This window comes from Phyllostomus discolor, chromosome 4 (genome assembly GCF_004126475.2).
Source record: "Phyllostomus discolor isolate MPI-MPIP mPhyDis1 chromosome 4, mPhyDis1.pri.v3, whole genome shotgun sequence".
Taxonomy (NCBI): domain Eukaryota; kingdom Metazoa; phylum Chordata; class Mammalia; order Chiroptera; family Phyllostomidae; genus Phyllostomus; species Phyllostomus discolor.
Window position 1 is genome coordinate 173,088,828 of NC_040906.2, and position 27,166 is coordinate 173,115,993.

Genomic DNA, 27,166 nt, shown 5'->3' on the forward strand with positions numbered 1-27,166 from the left:
TCACCTACGTATTGTCCCCTTGTTGGCATGAAGACACTGACCAGCAAGACTCTGAACCAGGTGCCCAGTGTTGCTGAGAGATGTATACTCTGCCTCTAGAACAAATTGGAAAAGACTGGAGTCATCACACACACAGTCATTAAACAGAGAAGCGTGTGTGTGAAACGCCACGAGGAAGCCATCAGGGAGATCAGACTACATGCTATTCTCCTACACAAAACACTTGAGAGGCTTTTCACAACTTTCTAACACCAGTCCTGCATTCAAAGAAGTTTACTTTGTGACCCCCTCCAGCCTTTCCACCACATCTCCTCTGGGTACAGTGGCCCTCCCTTTCTGTGGTTAAGCATGGTCTGAAATAGTAAATAGAAAATTCCAGAAATAAACAATTCCTAAGTTCTAAATCGCATGCTTTTCTGATGAGCGTAATGAAATCGTACACTGTCCCGCTCCTGGACATGAATCATCCCTTCGCCCAGCGTCTCCACACTCTGCACGCTCCCTGACTGTTAGTCATTGAGCAGGCAGACATCTTAGTCATCAGAGAGAAAGAAAGAGAGAGAAAGACCTCATTCACATAACTTTTATTAGATTACCTTGTTATAATTGTTCTATTTTATAATTAGTTTCTGTTATTAAGCTCTTACAGTGCCTAATTTAGAAATTAAATTTTATCTTACGTATGTATGTATGTATAGGAAAACACATGGTGTATAGGGCTGGGTTCTGTCTACGGTTTCAGGCATCCACTGACAGTCTTGGAAAATGTTCCCCACAGGCAAGAGGAGGTTATTATAGGTTCTCTGTCGTTCCGGACATGCAGTCTGTTTTCCAGACCCAATGTCCATCTGGCTTGCCTCTTCATTCTATTCATGCCCTCTACAATCGCCTCTCCTGAATTTTATCTGATAATTCCAATTTTATTGATTGTGTTCTGTTTTCCTCAGACGTAGAATTGTGCCTGCCAAGTCACGCACTTGATGTGAGGGTCCCGAAATGAATCTCAGTGCTGATGGCCTTCCAGTCAGGGGCCAGCCCTCAGGCTTCAAAGCCAGAGGCTGCCGTAAAGCTGAGGTAGGCTGGGTAACATGATCTGCTATTAGGGCTATAACCCCGGGAAGGTGATTGCCCGAGAGCTGATGTATCAACATCATTCACTCAGGGCCTGAAGTGGAGGGGGGTTGGCATGTTGAAGGATGGGCAGTTTGGAGCAAGCAGACATGAAGAGGTCAGGCAGCTCAAGAGTTAGAAGACTCTCAGAGGTCTGCGCTTTGTCTATGGTTGCATTTCCCTCATGTGTGGTTGGTTACTCCTGTTGATGGGCAGTGGGGTCTTGGAAGCACAGGACCACTCCTGAAAAGTCCCTTCTGTGGGAGGATTCATTCAGGGCTGAGCCCAGAAAGAACTTCTTACTTGAAGCCTTCTCCAGCCACACCAGTCAGAAGGAACTCCTCTGGGCTTCTCTTAGATCTTTGCCCAAATCGTCTCTGCTACACTAGCTTGTGTGCACCTTTGTAAATTGTTAAATTCCTTCAAGCTGAGAACATATTTACACACAATGTTACCCTTGCTGCCTAGCATGACACCTTCTGTGCTTAATAAATCTTTGGGGTAAGAGTTAATGCTTGGCCATTTCCTGGTTATATGGAATGGGCTTATTTGGAGTCATAGTCTGGAATTGTTTGGTTTTACAAAACAAAGCCATGGAAAGAAGCTCACTTAAAAAACCTATTAGAAGGATAGCAGGAATCTCATGGAACCTAATCTCAGTGTGACAGGCTGGGTTTAGGGAAGAGTACTGGGTTTTCAGTAAGCTCTTGTCTGCACTCTTCCTGAGAATCCGTGGTTCTCTCCTGTCCATCTGCCAGCTGTTTCATTCTCCTTTGCAGACCCTCAAAGCTGTTTCTGCTCCCGCATCACTTCAGCCTGTGTGTGATGTTACCTTACTGTGGAGCAGACTGTGGCCCCAGCTCGACGTGATCCTAGACTCATAGGATTCACTACGTTTTCACCAACTCCACTTCTCTAAGTCATTAAAAATTGTCAAGGGAAAGAATATCATTGGCATGGCTAACCAGGGCCATGAATAAGACATTTAGAGGCCCTAGATTGTTATGCTCTGCATATATTATAACAATTTATCCTAAACAATGAAATAAGTGTGAGAAAGTACACAACATTCTGATTTTTCCCTGATGAATGCTCTCATTTTTTCTAAATCTCCAAAAACAAAATATTTTAAAAAGAAGTGTGGGGTGTCTTCAGTTTTTGCTGGGGCAACAATCATTATCTATTGGAAGTCTGGCTTGGGGTCCACCCAGTGGATGGTCTCCCCTAGACAGGATGCCCTCCATACTCTGATCCATTGTCACTAGGAGAGAGGGCCTTGCAGTGAGGAAGGCTGCCCCTCCAAAGGCTTGACTTGGGAGGTTGATTTAAAAGGTAACTAGGTGAGGCAGACAAGACTAACGCTGCACTGCATCAAGTGGTATTCTTTGTAGTAAGATGCATGTCTGGACATCAGCTTCCTTCCTTTTAATAGACAACTCATAGGTAAAATAATGCCATGTATTTATCAGGTATTCCAAAAAATTATAAGTAACTACTTGGCATCATGTTATTTGCTTATGCTATGGAATAGGATGTACTTCTGTCTACTGAAAAATACCACCATGAGTTAGAACTTTTTATATTTATTGCAGTACTTTACAAACTATCCCAAAAGATGTTATTGAACTCTCTCTCCTGTGTTTTATCTCTTTATAACCTCAATGAAAGCTAGAAGAGGCTTTCCTTGTTTACAGTATTTTCCCAGTTTTTAAAAGTGAGTCTCTGTATATTTCTCCATAAATTGTATACATATATATGTATACATATCCCACTTCAGATAGGTGTTTAGAGATCAGAGAAAGTCAGAAATTTGAAGCAGAAGGTCTCTGTTGCTGGAGGGAGCCATAGGGAAAAAGGCAGACTCTAGGTGCTGAGAGTGGCCAGCAAATGAAGACCTCAGTCTCACAACCACAAAAAATAAGTTTGGCCCATGACCTGACTAAGCAGGTTCTTCCCCAGAGCCTCCATGTAGGAACTCTGATTGCCGGATACATTTAATTTATCTTTGTCACACTCTGAACTAAGAACCCAACCGTGCCATACAGACTTCTGACATATAGAACTAATAAACAGAATTATAAGATGCTATACTTATGGTAATTTGTTACATACCAATAAAAAACAAATACGAAAATATTATAAAGTTTGAGGGTCATGACAATAGGCAAAGGAGATTGGTTCCAGCATGTAGTGAACATGTGTGTTTTGCTTGCCCATCATCCAATTTTTCTTTTTATGGTTGTCCTAGAAGATCTGCCCATCCTCTTCCTCATTGTGATTGTGTGGAGTTGACCTCACCCTTCACCTCTAGAAGTAAGCACATGACCCAAGTCTGGTCAAAAGGATTATGTTCTGGAGCACCCTTGGAACTATTGGGAAAGAGAATATTGTTTAAGAAAAAAACCCATCAAAGAATAAAGTTATTACAGAAAAGTAAAGACTAAGATTCTGATTATATCACTCACCCTAATATCCAACCATTACAGAAAGTACAGTTCCATTACTGTTAAGTATGTAAGTCTATATAATTTCCTCTTTGCTTAAGTCATATTTGAGACCTCCAAAGAAGCAACCAAAAAAAGTCTAAAACCAAAACACCTGGGAAAAGTACAGCGTATAACTTTACTACTGTTTTTAAAAAAACAAAGCCAAAGAGCTCAAACCCTGCATTTCTAGTGTACAACATAAACCACAATTCACAGTCCAAAACTAAAGATAAGCATGCAGGACTTCTGTATATGAAAGACTATAATACTTAAATGTCACTTCTTTAGGGAAGCCTTGGTGGCGCCTTCCACTGTCAGGTACACCTGCAATATGTTCTCATGGCATTTACACTTTCTCTTCCACAGCACATTGTATCATAATCATCAAATATTTGCTGACATAATTGTCTACTCAATGGCCGCCTTACTCAGGCAGTCTCAGGTCCCATGGAGGAAAGTGCTGAGCCGTGTTCACCACTGTGTCCCTGGGACTGCCGCACGGCACGTGCCCAACTGTGGTATCAGTTGAGTGAATGAGAAGACACTAATGTGACTAAATTTCTTAAAGGAAAACCTTCTCTTTTTAAGCCTACTTGAGAGAATCCATGTATACTGTATGTGTTTGAAGTATAAATTAGTTGTTTTTACTGTAAGTGAATTTTATTTCATCACCATTCTTGAGATAATCTTGTACAGATTAGCTCCAGATTTACTTCCACAAATTTAATTGCAAGTAAGAGCAAGCATGTGTAAACCATTTTACAAACCACAATATGCTTTTTATGAACATTAGCTGCCTTAATCCTTATAAAAATCCTGCGACTGAGGACCCCAGGCTCAAGGAGGCTAAGTGCTTGCCCACGGTCACACGCACATGGTGAGGTGGAGTCAGGCACAAACCCCAGTCTCTCAGCTCCAAATTTACTGCAGTTCTTCTGAAAATAATGAACATATGAGTCCACATTACTCTTTTTTAGCATTAGTCATTTCACATTGTTTTATACACACACATAGCTGTGTGTGTGTGTGTATAAACCAATTCAGACATGACAGAAAGCTGAAAAATGGGGAACACACTGAAATTCAGTTACTCTAAAGGACAGTATTATATTTTATATTTTAGCCACATGGGTAAAGCAAATATTCCCTGGAATGTGAGTGTAGCTATGTATGTGTGTGTTGCCTTGAAGTGGGAGAAAAAGTCTACTTAGTTGTTAAGATCAGTCAGAATTTCCCGGTCACATCTAGTCTTACCCCAATAGAAATGGTGTGTATTTTTATTTACTTTTGTAAAAACCAGTCTGTTTACCTTTTATATTATGAGAAATGTAAATTATCCTTTTGAAAAGAATGATTTTGGGGTAACAGGCTGTTACTTCCTTGAGGTTGCATGGTTAAAAAAATCTAAATGGGGTGAGGCCTGCTTTCTTCATTTTATAATTGTCCTAATCCACCAGAAATAATGCATAATTTCATGTAGCTCTGCGGCTGTCTCACAGATGGAGAGTATCATACGTCTCTGTTTCCTTCGCTCTAACTCCAGCCCCCTACTTCTGTTTTCTTCACTCACTCAAAGTCCCCGTGACTGTCACTCAGTAATGTATATGTGCGAGCCCGGCCGGCAGGGTAACCGGGCCCGCTCACGCTCTCCTGCCAGGGATGCACTGCCTTATGTCACAAAACAGTAAATCCTTTATGCTGAAAGCCTGTTCATTTTCACACCATTCACTTGTTCAGTAACAGTTGTCCAGATTTGAAAATTCAGACTCTTACACTAATCCTGCAACTGCTGGTCCCAGACAGGTGCAGGGATCAGACCGGCTCAGTTAAGTAAAACATCTGGCCTGAAAATGATAATAGGCTCTTTTTACTCCCTCAAGTTATAGGAGGAATGTGAAGTTTTGAAATGTTAAATCACACAATTAGACTTTAATGTTCACTTAAACATAACCCCAACACACAATGAGCACTAATAAGAGCACTAATATCCCACTGTTTCTCTTACAAAATAAGACCTCTGGAGGGCGAAGCTAAGGCAACACGAGGATCTAACTCTGTGTGGACAGCGCTGCAGCAGCTTCTTTGCTGGGTTCCAACAGGTATCATGGAGCCGTTCTCGTAATGGCCTAATGATAACTTTTTGCAAGAAGCACTTTACTAGTTTCAAAGACATACTCAAGTTTTATGACTTAATGAGTTCAAAACAAATTACAGATGATTCAAGATTAGAAAGATGATACCTTAGGACAAGGTTATTAGGTGGAAGGACTTTCACCTCAGCAGTTCCATTTAAAATCCAGTCGTGCGTGGGTGGTGGCTTGTGATTAACTCCTGTGACATTCGTAGTTCTAAATGTGTGCTGACTTTGTGATTCCACTGCTGAGTGGTGGCAGGCATGTTGTCCAGTCTCAACAGAAAAATACAAGTATCACAGGGATTCCTGGTTTTCAGCAAAGCTGAAAATTTCTCCACAAAGCCTGTTATTAGGTGGCATCACTTCAGGAGCTGAAGATAATTTCAGCATTCGTGGCCAGAGCCACGCACTAGAATTTTCACCACCATCAGTGCCTCATGAACAAGGGAGTCTTTATGAACCCAGGTCAGCTAAGTTTCATGAGGCTCAACCATCAGGGAAAGTTTGATGAGGCATTAAAATGAAAAGTCTGAGCAGTGTCAGTGTAAGGGCAGGAAACACAGAAAAAGTAATTTGCTTAGGGCTGGCCTTTCCTGTCCGCGAGGACTAGTATGGAATTGTGGGACCCAGTACAAAATGAGAATACAGGAACCCGTGCCGAAAAACTAAGAATTCGAGATGGCAGCAGCAGAGCATTAAATCAAGCATGGAGCCATTTGAAGCATAGCACCATGTGTGAATGCCACAGGGCCAGGAAGCTGGCCCTCTGCCACCTACAACTTCATGGCATATGCCCTAGATTGCATACATTTTCAGGTAACAAGAGTGACCTGTTCATTCCTAGGTCTTCAATATTACTGAGCACAGTGCCTGCTCCACTTTCATTCTCTGTAAATATGGAATAGATTAGATATTGGTAAGAAGCCTGCATTTAACTGTTAGGTAACTGGGCAACTATTCTTGAGGGTGTATGGCCCCTGAAGCAAGAACCTCAGCATCAGCTGAGCATTTGATAGGAATGTCAACTAGCTAGCCCCCTCCAGACCTACAGAATTGTAAACTCTGGGAATAGACCCAAATCTGTGTTTTAACAAACACTTGAGGTTCTGATCACACCAAAGTTTGAGTGCCACTGGGTCAGGCAATGGATACGGGGAAGCTTTAATAAAATAGTGGTAGAAGAGCTGGAAGAGAGAGAAAAAATCTGCAAACATGAAGGAAATATGACTGGATAGACATAATGACTAGGAGTGAAAAAGGAGACTCTAGGGGACACCTGCCAGGTTTTTGCTGCAGTGACTTGGCACCACTTACCGAGATGAGAGGAGAGGGGTCTGGTCTCAGGCAACAGGAGGAATCTAGTCTGGGAATAAATGAAGACATAATGAAGATCCCAACTCTTTGTTCATAAGGTACTTTCCTGCTTTCAGTTATCTAGAATCACTTAATAATAAGTGATTAAAGTATATTAGAAGTGGTTGTATTTTACCCAAAATAATCAATTGGCTATAATAAGCTCAATGACACCTCAACTTACATACATACTGTCATTAATTTAAGGTGTCTAATCCTCATACCAAGAAGGAAGTTAAAAAAAACACACAAGAGTGGCAGATGGTGAGAAAGGCTGGTTGGAACCAACTGTAACTACTGGAGGAAGAAAGACAGGATGAGAGAATGGGCTGGGTATGAATGCAGGAGACAGTGTGACTCTCTAGGTACAGTATATCATATCATCATTTCATATTAATATCTATCATGTATCTCATGTAATATTAAAATAGAAAATAAAAATGAAATAATAGACCAAGAGAAAACATTTACAAAATATATATAAAGAATTTACATCTAAATTACATAAAGATTTAAAAAACCCTATAAGATAAAGAATCCAATTCAAAAAGTGGGCAGAACACCACTTCATTAAAGAAGAGTTATAAATGACGAGTGCATGAAAAGGTGTTCAACAGCATTAGTTATTAGGAAAATTCAATGAAAACAATTGGATACCACTGCAAATCTAAAAAATATTGACTAAAAATGGAAAGACTGATAATACTGAATGAAGGAGCTAAGATTCACCCCCAGCAGACCACAATGAGGCCCCTGCCTATGGAGTCAGTGGAGACCACATGAAGAGCCTGGGCTTGTACACTTACCCAGCAGCAATGAGGTTTTCCTCCCTCTCTCTGCTGGGATGTTGCCAAAGAAGGCCTGATGGAGAGTTAAACCTTCATTATCACCCACTGCTGAGACTGCCCCCAACATGGGATCAGTCAAGATGACATGGAGAGCCAGGATGCTCAAGTTAAAGGGGAAAAGAGCCCTGACCTGTGTGGCTCAGTTGGTTGGGCATCTTCCACCCAAAACAGAAGGACGCCTGTTCAATTCCCAGTCAGAGCACATGCAATTCCCAGTCAGAGCACATGCCTGGGTCGCAGGTTCCTTCCCAGGTTGGGGCACATTGGAGAGGTAACTGATCCATATTTCTCTTTCACATTGATGATTCTCTCCCCCTCTTTCTTCCTCCCTTTTCCTCTTTCTAAAAATAAATACAATCTTTAAAAAACAGAGAAAACAAACTGAAAACTAATTAAAACAAATTAGCTTCTAGCCCCTTGTAACATAATACAAAAATTCCATTTAAATTTAAAAAATCACTAGTCATACCAAAGATCAGAAATATATCAAACAGAATGAAAAAGGACAATTAATAGATGCCAACACCAAGTGACACAGACATTAGAATTATTAATGACTATATTCACATGTTTAAATTCATCAAGCTACATTAAAATAGAGTGAATTTTACTTTATATAAATTATACCTCAAAAATCTGACTTAATAAGGTGAACTCAAAATGAGGTCCACAATATTTAAAATAATTTTATTTAACAGTGTCTTAAAAAATTTTCTCTTCTAATAAAATCTAACTAATTGAATGTATTTTGTTACTTTTACAAATTCTTGGTTTAAGACTTTGTGATACAACAATGAAACAGTTTTTTCTATGTTCAAAGAATTTTATTTGATACTCTGATTTTCGTGATTGTCAGAATTTTTCAGAACTGAATGTAATCGTCAATCAGTTCCACCATTTTCACTTGATTTTGCGTTTCAGTATCTTCTTCACTTTACTTCTTTTTTATTGGGGGGCAGGGAGATTTTTAAGTACTTGTTCATTTTATTTGATGAAATTCAGTAATACAGTCTCTAAGTCCACTGAACTGAATGGTAGCAAAGTGACCTGCTGGTAAATAGTTGAATGAGGGAAGCTCTATTGTCAGTCCTTCCACTGATGGAACTTTTGCCTTGGCCTCAGGACACCTTGTATAATGTATGCAACTTTGACACCTAGCAAGGGGTGTGTGACATTCTGCATGTTAAATACTAGCAAAGCATACTTCTTTCTTACTTTTGGGTAAAATTAAACATAAGCATAATTTGTTCTCTATATCTCAATGGAGGCCAAGTACATGCACATTGGAAACCGCTAGATTAAACCGTAGAAGAAAACAGATACGCTTCAAATATTTTATGACTTCCTAGAACATTGATCAGTTTGCCTCTGATGAGATTATATTTTAAAAGGGCTTTCTGTCCATGTATCTTACCCTGTGGAAGTTTATTTGGCTGAACATTCTCCTGGGAGGATCTAAAGTGTCTGTGTGGATAGATTATGAGGTGAGCCCTTACAGCATCTCTTCAGACTTGTTGCTTCTCTGGTCAGAAGAATATGGCCTCACTCTGGGACTATTCCAGCTCACTCTGGAAGCTACAATAGCTTCCCAAATGACATCTGCATGTTCTGTTTCACAAAATACAGTGAAGGCACACAATATTTCTAGCCATGAAACAGCAGTAGAATCATTGAATCGCCAAGCATTTAGAACCGGAACAAATCTTAGGGGTCAGGAGTTTATAGCACTTTGTCATTGTCCACGTCTGGATTCTAAGTGACGATTTTGAGTTGAGAGGTCCTTGCTGAAGTAAGGGCTCTCAAATAGCCTAATCCTCAGGCATCATGAACTTTTAAATCTTGAATTATCCATAATCTACAGATAATAACAAGTCAAATAGTATACATTTGTTTCTGTTCAAGCATTTATTTCCATGAAATCAGAATATATGGATTTTTCCCCTTTGGCAAGTCAGAGGTTGAGAAAAAGGAAAAAGGGGGTGGGGGATCACAACCTCTGAATGTCATGAAGTATTTTAACTGGAATGTTTTAGTTGTGGCACCCTGGGGAAAGCTGGTCTCCAACTTGAGAGTGTGAAGTATTTTATGAACAGTGTAAAGAAAGCAGATGTACTGGCAAGAAAGCTTGCTTCTCCCAGCTGTGTGTTTTTTACTCAAAAACAATGGAGATATCCCCAAAGCAACTGGCCTTATCAATTTGAGATACAATATCATTCATCTGTTAATTAACATATATTTTACATATTTTCAACAGATATTGATTACACATTTTAAACAAATAAATGTTATTTCTGGTGGTAGACATAGTTTTTTTTTTAATCTTTTTCAATGTGTATCTACCTTAACAATAGAAGATAAACTTCTGCTAAAAAACAGTAACATAAAATGATCACATGTACTACATACTGCCAAGGCAATCCTCTAAATCTCCAATTTTACAAATTTAACATTCCAATTTTCCAAATATGCACAATTTAATTACTTTATAATATATATGTAATTCTGAATTCTATCCTTTGAAGCGTGTTATTTCTTTTGAACACAAATTGGTATTTTTAATGACAATGCAATAACCTGTTTTATTAAGAACAATTTGCCTAATAAACCCTTTACCTTTGCGTATTTAGATTATATGTAGGGCAATGGTTGTCAAACTTTATTCAGCATCAGAATCATCTGGAAGGCTAGTTAGAGCACAGATTGCTCTGACCTGTGTGTTCATATACTTGTGTACACACACACGCACATTCTTGATTCAGTAAGTCTTGGACGGGGCCAGAAACTCTCATTTCTAACAAGGTCCCAGTGGAGGCAGATGCTGCTGGTCTGGGGACCACACTCTTTGAAAGACTGGTCCAGAGCTCTCTGTTGCTGTGGGCTCACCGGTTTATTGTGGGCTTTATTGCCAGTCCTCCTCTGGAAACTATTCCCTCAAATCCAAAAATCCCTGTTTTGTTCCTTAAATTAAGCATGTTGAAGTGCCTATCAAGAAGCTGGGTCTCACTTTATTAATACACATTATTATTATTTTTTAAAGATTATAAAGACTATTTTACACCTTAGAATTTAGGCAAGGCTGTAATTTGGTTCTGTTCATTCAACGAGATAGAAATTTCAGATCAAGAGGTGGAAGCCAGTGGAAGGATTCCTACAAAATACAGTTCCAAGCAAAAATTGCCTTATGCTTTCAGTCCTCTTCCAAGGTGGACTTCTCCAGTTTCTGATCAGCTCCAACCCCCCATTAACATGGCTGTGCTGGTGGTGGACAAACCCGAAGAAAGTCTGTGTACCTCAGCCAAACTCTGTAAGGGAGACCTGACAATTATCCCCAAGTGGTAACTGATTTGTCTTCCCAAAGCAGGCATTATGGGCCCTGTGTGTCAGTGTATTTTAGCATTTCAGACAAAAAAATTTTTTGTTCTATTATAATGCATGAAAAGTATGCCAGAATAATTTCTAAACAAAGGGCAGTTTTTACCTTGAACATCACAAACATAACATTTTCCTCCTTTGTTGTGGTACAGAGCCTCTCTTTTAAGAAAGAAGTTTCTTGGATGGAGCTTGCTTCCCATGAAAAGAACAAATTACTGCTTGATGATGTCAGAGCATCTCGTGTCCACTGGGGTTATTCTAGGGATTTTCATAATAAAGGTTATGAAAATGTTACTGTAATTTTAATCTTTCATTCAGTTTTTTTTTCATTCAGCCACGATCTTGGGAAGCCCTGGTTAAAATAACTTTTTGGGTTTACTACACAATTCTACTCCAGCTAGGGACATGTTATTATGCAGCCCTTCCTTTCATTCTCTCCGCAGAAGTGGTATGCATTGTTACTTATCTCTCTTCATCCCATACAGTATTCTTCACGGTATCTAACTGCATCTGAATATTCTCCTAAAACCTCAAATTTTAGATTTCTCACTCTGGACTAGGCAGGTAAATTTGTCACAACCTTCATGAAAAGCATTTCATTCTTCTGTAGATCATCCCTCTTGAATAAACCAGAAACAAATCCATAGTTTTTTCTGATTCACATCTTTTCTGGAATACATCTAAGAATTCACTGAAGTTATGACTAGAAGGGATGAAAACAAACATTACTCGTGTTTACATATTCTTCAGTTTCCTAGTCAGGGAACTAAAGTCACCAGAGTGACATGCTTTGTCCTCATGCCTGCTATTTGACATAGCAAAAGTGGTCAGTGATGAGATTAAAGTACTCCTCACTACTCCTCAGAGTAAGGTTTAGGAAAACAACAGTCTGCACATACCTTGTGATCTGTCTGTACTACACTACCGACCTTCATCCTTTAGAGGGGTTCAGTGCCCACCAGCACCCATCCCTTTCTTCTGGGCAGACAAGGGGATTCCTCTAGCCAGCTGAAGATTACTCATTGTTTGGGGGGACTATGCATGTTTTATGCATACTGTTGCTGCTGCTTTGAAAAGGCTGATTATAAGTGATGACAAAATATCAAAGGCAAAATATTCTGGGTGACTCTACATAAGGGACTGGAGCCTGTGTGAGAACAGAGCTAAAGTTCTGAGAAGTGTAAGCACAAGGCATGAGAAAGTACTACACTGCTGAGGGAAGGTACATACTCTAGGATAGGAGAAGGGAAAGGACTTGGAAGGAAAATAGAAACAGAGAAGCTGGAGAGTTAGAACACAAATAGGAAAACTAAGTTCTATGGCCTAGAGAAGAGAGCCTTGAGATGGTGGTGGGCCCTCAGCAGTGGATGGAGCTGGAAAACATTATGCTTAGCGAAACAAACCAAGTGGTGAAAGAGAAATACCATGTGATCTCACCTTTAACAGGAACCTAAATAACAAAACAAAGAAACAAGCAAAATATAACCAAAGACACTGAAATAGAGGACAGGCTGATGGTGACCAGAGGGGAGAGAAGAGGGAATTTAAGGGGACATTGGGAAGGGTTCACGGGAACAAACTTAAAGGACACATGGTCATAAACTAAGGGGAAGGTGGTAATGGGAGGGAAGTGGGGAGGGTGGGAGTGGGGACTGGATTGGGAGTAAAAAGAAGAACGCTGTATTTGAATGATGATTAAAATAAAAATAAATAAAATAAATAAATAAAAATAAAATGATTTCCAAAGGTCATCAGATTTAGTATTTGAGACACCACTAATGACTTTATGTAAATTTTAGTATAAAGTACTTATGAGTGTTCATATAACTTTATTTTTTATTGAATTTATTGGTGTGGTACTAGTTAATAAAGTCATACAGGTTTCAGGTACACGACCCCACAGCACATCATCTGTACACTGTAGTGTGTGTTCACCACCCCAAGCCAAGTCTCCGTGCATCACCGTTTATTCCTCTTTACTCTCCTCCACCTGCCCCACAGCCCCTCCCCCGCAATCACCACACTGTTGTCCATGTCCATCATAACGTTCTCTTCTGCATAGACAAATTGAAGGGAAGAGAAAGGTTATTTTCCATTCTTTCCCTGAAAGAAAAAAATAACATTCAAAAGTTACCTGAGTGGAGGAAACAAAGCCAGAGCTGAGAAAACTGATGGAAACTTTGCTCTGACCTGCCCTCTCCTGGAAGCCCTGCCCGCTAACCCCAGGGACACCGAGGTGCCTGTTCTCCAGGAGCACTGTGGCATTTTGTTCTCCTCTAAGCACCAACTGGCTGAACTGGGCTGGATTCCGAATGCCTTGAGCCAGAGCCCGAGGCTCATTTCTCTCTTTTGATCTAGCACAGTGTCTGATCCAGAGAAGAAGTGCATTAAATATTTATGTAATAAGTGAATGAATAAAATGCCTAAGGATTGGCATGGAGGAAAATTAGGCATCAATGCTTATTGGCAACCCCAGTGCATTTTATGGAAAGCCTTTCTTTAAATCATAATATGCACACATTGCCAGAATTATTACACTGACTCAAATTTGATAGGCTCCTTTTTATGAAAGATTTTCATTTGTTTTCACAAAAAAACCCACACATCAATAAGTGCTGAGACTGACCAGTTATTTTCTTCTTTAACTGGCAGCATTCACAGTCACTTTATTGTGTGAAATAATGTTGTTTCCTTCTCCCTTTATCTTGCTTGTGTCTGACCTTCCATTAAAAGTTGCTTAGAAACTGCTTAACGAATAGTCAGGGGTGCTCCTCGCTGACATCTTCCTTTTGTAACTTCTCAGCTATTCTGTCAGTCCATTCCCTTTCCATAAGTGTTTTTAGGCTTCTTTTCATCTTCTTTCAACAGACAAGACTAAAGCCCAACATTTCCCCTCCATTGAAAGGAAACATCCGCAGCTTCTGAAGCTTTGCTGCACACAAGCCGCTCCATACACCTGCCAGTTCAGAGGGAAGTAGATTAGCAAAGCTTCCAGGAGCTTTTGATTTTATTAATGGCTTTGCACAGTGTGCTAATAAAGATATAAAATTAAAAAATAATAATAAAAATGAAAAGTCCCTGATGCTCACTAAAATCTCCCAGACTTGGAGGACATGGAATGAGAGTCGGTGGGGCATCCTCACAAATCGCAAAGCTCAGTCCACACTCTCCTGTGGACACAAGCCAAGTTAGAATCTTTAAAAGAATTCTACAATTCCTAAGGAATGGAGGCTCTCCCCAAGAACATAGCAGGCAGAAAAAATCACTCCCCTGTGCTTTCCTCATCTCAATACTTCTATGGGTGTAACTGATTGAGTTGAACTGCACGTCAAGGACAAACTGAAAAGGAAGATGATTCTATGCAACCTTTATCATATGCCAACTATGGGTAAGGTAATATTCCAGCGTCTAGACAGTTGGTTGCAGTAGGCTGAATGAACCAAGTATTGAAGTAGCCATGGAAAGAGGAAGATGAATTCTACCTGGAAAGGGAAGACAAAGCAGAAGGAGTTAGAAAAAAATGTCATGTACATGAGGAATTTGAACTGTGCTTCTATAAAGTGAAAGCTATCATGGATACCTGAGAGGTGTGTGTGGAAGAACAGAGGGGCAAGCTCACCACTTCCCCTTGGGATTTTAGCATGATGAACTGGTTGTGAACCTCTGACCCAGCCATTGAGCCACCTCTCCCTGCCCCGCTGCCTTCCTCTATGGCACCATGGCACCGTGGCACCTGGAGAGATCACTCTGATGCTGTATATGTTGCTGACATTTCTGACCCTTCAACCAGGACAGATACTATGACTGTGATATTTTTTCAGACTTGTAAGATTTTTAATGAAAATCTGTAAGGGTATTATTAAACAAGAACATGCTACCCATCATCCTCATGGTCAGGATCCCTGGTCTTAGTATTAGGAGTGATTATCCGTTCCCCTGAGTAACTGGATACTGATTTAAATTTTTTTATTGATGGCTAATAAGTTTAATATCAACACTATTGAAGAGTAAATGTATATAGAATCTACTGTGCATGGCATCTTGGGAGTAGCAATCCTGTTTGCATTTTATGTACCTACAGTTGCTTGGTTTTTTCTTTCCATTAATTTTATTTCATTTCATTTTCTATTTTATGTATCTTTAAGATCTTTTTTGGAGAAAGGAAACAAATAAAAGTATATACAAGTAATGAATCCTGTTCTGTGAAAATAATGGCATTCAATTAAATTATAAATACCCAGAAAAACTGAAGAAATATAATTATTGGTTTAAACCCACCAGCTGAGAAATTGTTGAACAATTGCTAAACCCCAATATTGTTGATGCTGCTTGATAACCCCAGTATAATTTGTAAATTCAACATTAAAAGTTGACTTCATAGCTACAATTCAGAGCTTTACTGTATATAACAGAACTTAAAACAAGCAGGTAATCATGAGAAACAAGTATCTGAAGAGAGTGGTTTTCACAACTTCTCTAAGGAGATGAGCGAGTTTTGACAGCCTGTTATTTTCCATTCTGAACCTTTTATCCTGTAGAACCAATGCTGGAGAGCCAGCAGTCCAATATTTTCATCACATATTAATGTTCAGACACTTTGTCACTGCCAAGCTAATTCCTGATATTTCTTTCCAAAACTGAAAACAAACCCACATAAATCTGAATGAACATAGCATTCTCAAAAATGTTATAAAGATTTTTTTAAATGCTCACACTATTGTTTAAAGTCCTGCTTTTCCACATTTAAAAAAGTACATTTGCCTCTCAAATCCTTTTTTCCTCACTTATCTGCCCATAACCAGGATAGTTTCATGTCAAGAAATTGAGGCTTTCTGTAATTTCTAGACTCAGAAATGAAAGAGTCTTTCTGTGCAGAGCTATCCCATGTGTACAGGCTGTCAGTGAGGTCAGTTTTTTACTTTCTTGCTGAGAAAGAGACAGGAACATTCATTAAGCACCTACCACACGGCAGGTGTTCTGCTGAGTGCTTTGTATACATTATCTCTCTTAATCCTCACAGTAACCCTATGAGGAAGGTGGTTTTATCCCCATTTTATAGCTCAGGAAACCCAAACTCAGGAGGGATAAGTAACTTGCCCTGGGTCACCCAACTCCTGGATGGATTACGACCTTGGGTCTGTCCCATTGCAAAGCACTTGGCCCTTTCACAAAACATACCACCTTCCACCTTGCAAAAGTCTTACATGACTTTTTCTTTTTACTGTGATATCTTTATCTTGTTTGTAGATTTTCATTTTGAGTTATGCAAATCTTTGATCAGTGTCCTTTCCATGAGGTTCACATTCTTTTCACTTATTCTAAGGCATTTTCATCATTGGGCAGATAATTTCTTTCCTTATGGAAAAAAATTGATCATATTGTCACTATGAAAATACATTTCAAGGGTTATTGTAATCTAATTTTAAAAATATGTTAGTAATAAATAATTAGCATTAACCTCAAATATTTTGAAAAATTTCACAGCAACAATTGACTAAATGGAGAGATATCACCCCACACACGCTTTATTCTCCTTTTCTGGGTATCTATTGCCATGTAACAAATTACTCCAAAACTTAGTGTAAAACAACAACCATTTTATTATATCTCATAATTTTTGTGGGTTGGAAATTTTAGTAGGTCTAGCTTAGCTGACACATCTTTGTTGTTGTTGTTCCACGTGGCTTTGACTGAAGTCACTGGGTGGTATTTGGCGGGCTGATTGGCTGACCCAGAGGCTCCGATGGAAGCCTCACTCAGCACTGCGGCCTAGGGGGGTGCCGGAGCTGGGCTCAGCCGGGCGTGAAGCACCTACACTACTCTCTCATATACGGTCTCAGTGTCATCAGTCTTTTTGCAGAGTGACTCAGGTCTTCCAGAGAGTGTTGCAAGAGCCGAGAAATGGAAGCTACTTATCTTTTATGGCCTGGGCCTGGAAACTGGCACAGCATTGCTTCCACCGTGTTCTACCATTCATCAGTCACAGGGCCGTCCCGGATTCAGTGGGCAGCGGCTGCTCCCTTCTCCATGTGAGGCGCGCCAAAGATTCTGTGGCCAACCTCATCGCAACCACTTTTGCTATATAAAACATCTACTCCAAGAGCATTACATTGCAGATATTAAATTCATTTATTGATAGGGTGCAATGTGAAAGCTTTATTGGAGAGCTCGTCTCAAAATGAAAGGAATTTGATTAAACAAGAAAAAAAATATTTAAAAATAAGCCAGTGAATTATTTTTCCAGCATGGGGACATCTGAAAAAACTCATGGGAATAAAAATAGTCTCCAGCTTCCAAACTCAGTGTAATTGGAAGAAACAATAAATGAAGATTTTTGAGTCTCATTAATTGCCATAACTCTTGTGTTAATTATTTGTTTCTACTCACTTTATCTAGTTTACAAGGTGGTTTACAAACCAAATATTAGCCTGGTATGTTTTTTTATGTAGAATTGTCAAAAATTCTATTTCCAAGAGAAGAATATGGCTGATTTAAAAACTGAGTTGCTGCAATGGCAGTAGCTGCTGGCTTTGCACAGGGTCTTTTTACCACTTCCTGCAACTCAACAGCCTTGGTGGGAATGCACAGTCTAATAAAAGGGTTGGCAGGCTGGATGTCTGTTTTGCAAATTAAAATTTTTTAAATACAGCTACACTTTTATTATTTTACTGTTATCTATGACTACTTCAAGCTACAATGGCAGAAAGGAGTCTGGTGTATAAAGTCTAAAATATTTTCTATTTGACCCTTAACAGAAAAAGTTTTTTGACTGCTGTTCTAGATCATGGTTATCCAGCCCCCTTTGGTAGTTAGGCGGTGGCTGTAAGATTAAAGCCTTTGCCGATGAGTAGGAGTTATGTGCACTAGGCTGGCTTCTTGGGACAATGAAGAGCCCTCCTCTAATCAGCTAGCTGCACCCTAATATAACAACTTAATTTTAACCCATGTAAACAATGCTTTAAAGGATAGCAGAAAAATAAAATGAGAAGAAACTTGGTCTCTGAATAACCATGTGAGCAGAAAGGTTCACCAACTTGGATCATTTTCCCTGAATTATCACATAAGAGGTAAACGAATACCAACTTCAAACCACTACAATAGGGCTAGTTTCTTTGTTAAAGCAATCATGTTTTATTCTAAGACAGCTTCACAATTTAAACTACCAATAAAACATACAAACTAACACTTAAAATTGATCAAAGTAGTAGTATTTAAACCTAGAACAAATTGTCATCCAATTCATTATTTTCTTGGTAGGTGAACTTGGGGGGCCTTTGACCTCAGGAAACACTCTAATGAGTGTTAAAACACAAAAACCAAAATTGTAATTAAACATTACTCCGAGCCCCATTACTTTAAAAATGAAAAGAGGTTTTTTCACTTGGTGGCATTTCATAAATAGGCTTTACAGATCAGATTCACCCCTGTTTTAACAGAGGCCTCCAGCTACTTTGGGAATAGAAGCAAAACAGGAATCCTCAGAGGATTCACTTAGGCACTTACAACTATATGATCACTTTGGTTCAACGTCTTCACATTCAACTCTTGTGTTCTTCCCACCTTTTCACATACAATTAAAAAACCCATCTCATCCATAGATAATTATAATAATTCTGTCACAGGAAATAAGTAATGTTTTGATTATTTGTGCAAGAACATTCGTGATCTTCTATAACCCACAGAATAAGATCAGAAGATCATCTCCAAATGGCTGCTGAGATAGCAAACACCTCATGATTCTCTACATTTTTTTGCTGTAACAAGTTAATACATAAATTGCCCTTCTGCTTCCCATTCCTGGTGTGGTGCATTGCTCTTTTGAGAGGGTTGAAAAACATCAGAGAAAAAATGTACATATAAATAGATCATAAGAACTCCACCATCAAATCGAAATGGTTAACAAGTAATTAGAGATCCAAATGGAGCTCAGAAGCCTTACTGAGTAAATCAAGAAGAGCCCGGACATCCTTATGGTCTGTAGACTTTATTCTTTATGCCTTTATTCTTAGACTTGCACACCATTTCTTTGAATGCCAAATTTAGGCACCCTTCCTAATTAATGATCTTTTCAAACCCCTTTCAGAAGCTACTGGATTTTGATTAGCCCACAAAAGAAGGTTTTTCTCTCCTGAGCACATAGTTTTCTGTCTCCTTAGCAGTTAATTGAGTAGCAGAATAATGGTTTTCTTACAAGCAGGCTTACAGAATGCACAGAGAGGTTGATGCTTCTTTAGTCTCTGGAAATTCTAGTGACATTCAATAATGCTTGGTAAATTTAAGGCCAGAATTAGAGACCAAATTGATGTATTTGGACATATCTCAATCTGTTTCCTGAGCAGCTGGCTCAGTGAAAGGATACATATGCTGGCTCAAGGCTTTTGCTTTTCTTTCTAGGTGAGGTTTTTTTATTGCATTCCTATTTCTTTACCTAACTAATATATAGAAGGAGCCAGCAATAGCTGCCTTCTTCAAGAAATTAGATAATTTCTATTTTTACAGACCAAACTTTTCTGTGCAACACACAGAGCCTACAAAGATGCCTAACTTCTCAGGGAAAAAAAGGTGTATGTTTGTGTGTGTGTGTGTGTGTATGCACATTTCTCTTATTACCAAATTATAGCAAAAACCATGGTTTATTATTTGCCTCTTTTCCAAGAAAAGGAAAGGACAATCAATGGTTCCCTCTTTTGATTTTCATTCACTGTTTTGGCTATTTTACCTAGTAAGAAAATGGAGACCACTTAGCCCATGACCTAATGGATACAAATATTTGATGACTATATGATATTAAAAGAGCATATAGTCATCCAAATATTTGTGTCCACTAGGTCATAGGAATTAAAGAGGTCCAGTATGTCTTTGATGTATACTGCAGACAGTGTGAGGAGCCCCTGGCTTAGCACCAAGCAGAGTTCTCTCCTGCCTCTTTATCTGTATATAGCTATTTTTATATATTTTGTCTACGCCCCCCCTTAAGCCCCACTAATGAGAGTAAAAGGATTTAAAAATTAATCTAAAAACGGGAAAAAAGACAACAATAGTTAAGAGGCACCAACAACATTTGAAAAGCAAAAGTGAGTGGAGAAGTGGGCACTGTCTCAGCACAGCTGAGCTAGCCTAACTGAAGTGCAACAGTGAAATGCAGATGGAATGCGAGCCCAAGAAAAATTCAGAACTTGGAGCACCAAGGGCTGGGGATGACACTACAATTTCATGGTGAGCTAGAGACTGAAGGATTTGGTTGAATGTTTGTATCAATAGCATTTTGACTCAGTCCCTTTTGCTGCCAACCAAAAAACATCCAAGTATTCGACTTTCTCTGCTTTGGCAAGACAAGGGATTTTGTTTTAGAGAGACTTCAAATAGAAAAATATCTACCTTACTGGGGAAAAAAACATCAAGCAAAGCTTCAGTATTACTAGTTTATACCTCAAGGGAAATAAAAGAAGCTGTTAAATATATGAAATTATAACAAAATCCCATGAAATCATAATTAGAGAAAGTATTAACATTTCCATACTTAAGAAAATAATTTTTCAAATAATTTTAAATTTACATATTTTTCCAAAAAAGTGTGAAATTATTATCAGTAAAAGACTTCCAACCATGATCATAACACTTTTGTTTATAAAGGTCTATGTTTTCAGTATACAAGATATTAAATACTGTAAATATTTAAATATTATCTTAGGGTTCATACTTTAAAATATATGTATATAAAGGATACCTAAGCAAAAACATTTGAAGATTAGCCTTAGAGTGCTAATTCCCATAGGTGGTAGAATTGCTGACCTAAGAGAAAGTTGCCTAAATTTTCCTTGAAGTTGATCAGGAAGAGACTGGACATTAGTGATATAAGGGCTTCTTTAACTTAGTAATTTAAATTTGTTTTCAAGGAATCACATTAACCTCAGCTCTTTCTAAAATCTCTCCCAAGGCCTGAAAATTCATCTCTAATTTTTAGGACACATACAAGCACATGTATATACATACGTGGTAAACATGAGCACAAATACTCAAAAACTTCATTTAATAGGAAGGCCTTTGTGTCCTTTGGAACTCTGGAAGGACAGAACGTGTTCATGTTCTACAAATCAAAGCATGTTCAAACAAAATACAAAAACAAATTGAACCATCTCATTTGACTTAAATCACTGATAACTCCTGCATTGGTATGAGATACTGGAGGTGTCCAGTGCATCTTCCATCAGTGTTAATGGTCCCAGTGCATGTTGACAGTATCCTACTGCAACTGGCTGGTCTTGGCTTTCACTCCATCGGTTCACAGGGCAACTGGAAGTGCTAGAGGTGTTACTCCAATAGCAGCCCTCAGACACTGATGAGAATTGGAGAATAAGTTCCCCAACTCCCTTGCTCTTCAAAGAGGATAAGTGAAGGGAGTTCAGTCCAATCTCCCTAAGTACTGCTGGAGTATGGAGCCCCAGTTGCCCACTTACTGCTCAGTAAGGTACCCTTTATTATCTTTTGTCTTCTCTGTCTCACCTCCCCAGCTGCCAACTGGCATTCTTAGAAGACAGCTCCCATATAAGCTACTGGGACTCACATTTGTCTCAGGGTCTGTATTTATGGGAACCCACAGTAGATGATACCAATACTTTATTCTCTGAAGGAACATATCTCTTCCTTTGTTGATTTTTAATGTGCACCTTACAGCGACTCTTGTACATTTAAATTTTATGTGTGAATTTAATGAGTTTAATAAGCTAGTTAGAAGAAGTGAACATATTCATTAGAAAAGGTAAATAAGCATGGAAATAAGTAAGAAAAATCCTTTTAAAGGGGTGGTGAGAAATAGATGCCCACATACTCGAAGATTTTCTGGAACCCCTTCATTAGGTGGTCTGCCTCCCTTCTCACTGACATGAGCAAAGCACTAATTGCCTAAATGCCAAGTCCAGAGGCCTTGGAGAATGGCTGAATGGAAGTGTGGGAAAGATGACTTGGAAGATGTGTGAGACACATGTGTGCTCTCTATGAGCTTACTGTCTGTCGGAGAGTACATAACAGTGTATGAATGATTCCTTATTTTATTTCAAAAAAGTTGTGGGGTCATAAAGGAAAAAAGGAATTTGATAAGGGCTGAAAGATGAGTAGATTTTTTAAATCTCTAAGATGAAGTAGAGAGTACTATTCTGAGAATAATAAATATCACAAGGCCATTGAGGGTAGCTAGGTACCATATGGTTGGGATACTAGCCATGCCATATTTTATCTACCCAGCATCCATTTCCATATTCTTTCTCTCTCATTTTTTTTAATCTGAGAAATTTCCTGTCTTCATTTTATGTCATCATGGTGGAATAGTAAGTCAGGGTATTTGTTATCCCAAACAAAATGAAGTCTTAGGTCCTATCTCTGCCAGACCCTACCTCTTACCAACAAAAAACAGCACAAGTATAGACATAAGACCTAAGAATGGCCACTCAATAGATAATTATAGTCATTTTGGTGTGTTTTGGAGGAAAGTCGTGTATATTTTTATGAAACAACAATTCTCCTATTGCAAAATAATTCCTATCTGACTCCAGATGTGTAGTGTAAACAAAATACCTGAGCAGAAGACACAAGACAATCTCAACACCCAACATAATTATCATGAACTAGGGGTTTTCTGATTCATTGTGACAGTACTGTTCTTCATTGGCCTGTACTGTGAGGGACCTTTCTTTCAGTTTTGGCATACCCCAGTACCCAGCACAGTAACTGACACTTAAAAAGCACTCATTAAATGTTCATTTAATTGTATTGAATGCATGAAACTCTCTTTAATGGTATCATTTATTAATAAAATAATAAATGCTGAATGGATTAGTAATATACCTTTTATAAGCAAGTATCCAATATATAAGCATTGTTTTTCTCTTTGACTTTTAGGATAATCTTTTATTAACCAGGTTTTGATAATAGCTGTTGAAGTTTGAATGATCAATATCTACCCATTTTGAGCATGTATTATTTGTCAAGTAAAGTGCAAGATCTCAAAGAACAATAAGGTACCCAACCTAAATTTAATAATGACCTAGACTTGCTCAGTAAATATTTCAAGTTTCAATTCTGTGTTGCGGAGAGAAAGGCTGGAACCAGGAAAGAATGTTGAGTCCACTGACATTGAATAAAATTTTCCCATTTCCTACCAAGCCTATAATGGTGCTGACCTGGGTTAGAAATGCCTGAGATAGCTTTCTTGTCCATTCTTCCTTAACACAAGGTTACCAAGCAATATCTTCACATAAAACAAAGCACGTGGGATCACACTGTGCTCACAACTCCTAACAGACTGTGATATGTAATAACGATGAATTGTGCCTTTCATTGATCTTATACAATTTGAAAATTTTCTTTTCAATACATTTCAAGGCAACATTATCTTTGTATGTCTAAATCAGTTGATTCATTTCAGAAATATATCTATTCTACCACTGAAATATTTCTCAGTAACCATATATAACATGGTTAGGCAATGAAAGTGATCACATCAGAGTCTAGAGACAGAAGGAGGGTGGAAAAAAAGAAGAGTATTGATGTCAACTTTGTGCCAAGTACTGTGAAAGGAGTGTGTGTTATTTCACATGATTCTCACAGAAACCCTACACAGTAGGTATCATTATCTTAATTTTGCAACTGGATTAAATACAATTCACTCAACTAGACTGAGTTCATAATATGTCTTTTGAGAAAAGAAGCACCATCTTCTATTTACTATATTTCCACATAGTTACAGATGAATGTAACTACCTTTATGTATTTGTTCAGCATTGTGACAGATTGATTGCCTTTATTTTTAGAACCCTGTATCTACAACCTTTGGTGATGCCTTCCCTTACTGACTTTGAGATTGGCCATTTATATGCTTTAACTAATGGAAAAGTAGCAAAAAGTATACAAGCAGAGGTTTTAAAAATAACTTGCATATTTCCTTTTTATCTTTTGCAGCCTATCATATCACTGTGATACTACATGGGTAGTGTCACAATATTCTAGACAAGGCTATCACAGAGCAGTCAGCCTCAACCAACCAGGTAGTATATCCATTAGCAATTCTATTGACAAAAGCAGTAGAATTCTTTAGACAAAATGTAGTCTTGGAAGAAATAATAAATAGTTGTTGTTTCAAACCTCTGAATCCTGGGGTGTTTTGTTATGGAGCACTAGCTAACTGATACAAGCATTCACACTATACAGGATACTTTTAAACTACACAAAGAAAATGAAACAGATATAGTTCTATCTTCATGACTCTTTGCTTAAAAAAATAAAACATCAGCCCTGGCTGATTTGTCTCAGTGGATTGAGTGTTGGCCTGTAAACCAAAATGTCACCTGTTTGATTCCCAGTCAGGGCACACACCTGGGTTGTGGGCCAAGTCCCCAGTTGGGGACACCTGAGGGGCAACTCTTTCTCTCTCACACAACAATGTTTCTCTCCCTCTCTGTTTCCTTCCCTTCCCCTCTCTATAAAAATAAATAAAGAAAATATTTTAAAAATTAAAACATAATTCCCTGAGCAAATATTTTAAAATGCAAGAAATGATATGCATATGTATATATGTTTATACATATACACATACTTGAATTATATGGAAATTAATGTTTATAGTCATAATTTAAAAATATTTAATATGTTTCTGCTTATTTCTAAGACTCGAGGTAGGCACTAAGGATGGACAAAGCAATGACCCTTCTCTCAACAAGCCCAGTCAAAAAGTTCTCAAAGAGTGTGATAACTGCTATTAGACACCTATACAAGGTAATACTGGGCCCCAAATATAAATAAGGTCTGTTTTGTATGGAGAGGTGAGAAGAAGCTTAACCAACAAGATGTTCTGAGATAGGCACTAAAGGATGAATAGAATTTTGAGAGAAAATAAAAATAATTATTCCAGATAGAAGTCACAGTATGTGCCAAAGCACACAGTGGCAAGAGGGTGTGGAAAGAAACCGGTGTGCCAATGTGGTTAGAAGCCTGATGTATGAGAAGTAGTAGTAAGTGAAACCAGATAGGTAAGTTGAAACCAGACTAGGAGAGACTAAGGTCTGAACTTGATTCCAGTGACAGCAGAAATCATTAAATAGTTTGAAATAGGGTAAGTGATGTGATCCGATCTGGATTTTAGAAAAAAAGTAACATTGGAGGTAATAAATATTTTCTTACTTCTTTTATCCCAAACTAGGTAATCGAAAACTAGGTTCATAAGTCTATCACTCTAGGAAAACATTCTTGAATAACCCTGTATATATGGCTTTCTTACTTATACTTAATTTAGTGTTCTGTTTAACCTTTACTTTTTTAAAATATATTTTATTGATTATGCTATTACGGTTGTCTTGTTTCCCCCCCTTCACTCCCCTCCCCCCTGCACACCCTCTCCCACCCACATTCCTCCCCTTTAGTTCATGTCCATGGGTCGTACATATAAGTTCTTTGGCTTATACATTTCCTATACTATTCTTACCCTCCCCCTTTCTATTTTCTACCTACCATCTATGCTACTTATTCTCTATACCTTTCCCTTTCTCTCCTCCTCCCATTCCCCTGTTGCTAACTCTCCATGAGACCTCCATTTCTGTGGTTCTGTTCCTGTTCTAGTTGTTTGCTTAGTTTGCTTTCATTTTTGTTTTAGGTATGGTTGTTAATAGTTGTGAGTTTGCTGTCATTATACTATACAAGTTTTTTATCTTCTTTTTCTTAGATAAATCCCTTTAACATTTCATATAATAAGGGCTTGGTGATGATGAACCCCTTTAATTTGACCTTATCTGAGAAGCACTTTATCTGCCCTTCCATTCTAAATGAAAGCTTTGCTGCATAGAGCAATCTTGGATGGAGGTTCTTGCCTTTCACGACTTGGAATACTTCTTTCCAGCCCCTTCTTGCCTGCAAGGTCTCTTTTGAGAAATCAGCTGACAGTCTGATGGGAACTCCTTTGTAGGTAACTGTCTCCTTATCTCTTGCTGCTTCTAGGATCCTCTCCTTCATTTTAATCTTGGGTAATGTAATTATGATGAGCCTTGGTATGTACCTCCTTGGGTCCACCTTCTTTGGGACTCTCTGAGCTTCCTGGACTTCCTGGAAGTCTATTTCCTTTGCCAGATTGGGGAAGTTCTCCTTTATTATTTGTTCAAATAACTTTACCACTTGTTGCTCTTCCTCTTCTCCTTCTGGTACCCCTATAATTTGGATGTTGGAATATTTAAAGATATCCTGGAGGTTCCTAAGCCTCTCCTCATTTTTTTGAATTTTTGTTTCTTCATTCTTTTCTGGTTGGATGTTTCTTTCTTCCTTCTGATCCACATTGTTGTTTTGAGTCTCAGTTTTCTTCCCATCACTATTGGTTCCCTGTACATTTTCCTTTATTTCACCTAGCATAGCCTTCATTTTTTCATCTAATTTGCAACCAAATTCAACCAATTCTGTGAGCATCCTGCTTACCAGTGTTTTGAACTGTGCATCTGATAAGTTAGCTATCTCTTCATTGCTTAGTTGTATTTTTTTCTGGAGTTTTGATCTGTTCTTTCATTTGGGCCATTTTTTTTTTTTCTCTTGACGTACCTGTTATGTTTGAGGGGCGGAAACTTAGGTGTTCACCAGGGCGGGGCAACCCAGTGGCTGGGTTGTAATGCTGTGTGTGGGGGAGGGGTCAAAGAGTGAACAATGGTGCTTGCTCTGCTCTCTGCCTGATTTCAGTCACTTTCCCCGCTTCCCATAAGCACTTTGGTCCCTTCTGGTGCTGATTCCCAGTGGGTGGGTTTGTGTACATTCTAGAATCCTGTGGGTCTCTCATACGAACTCTCCTGTGAGGCTGGGAATTTCTCCTACTGGGGTCTCAACCCCCACAGGTGTTT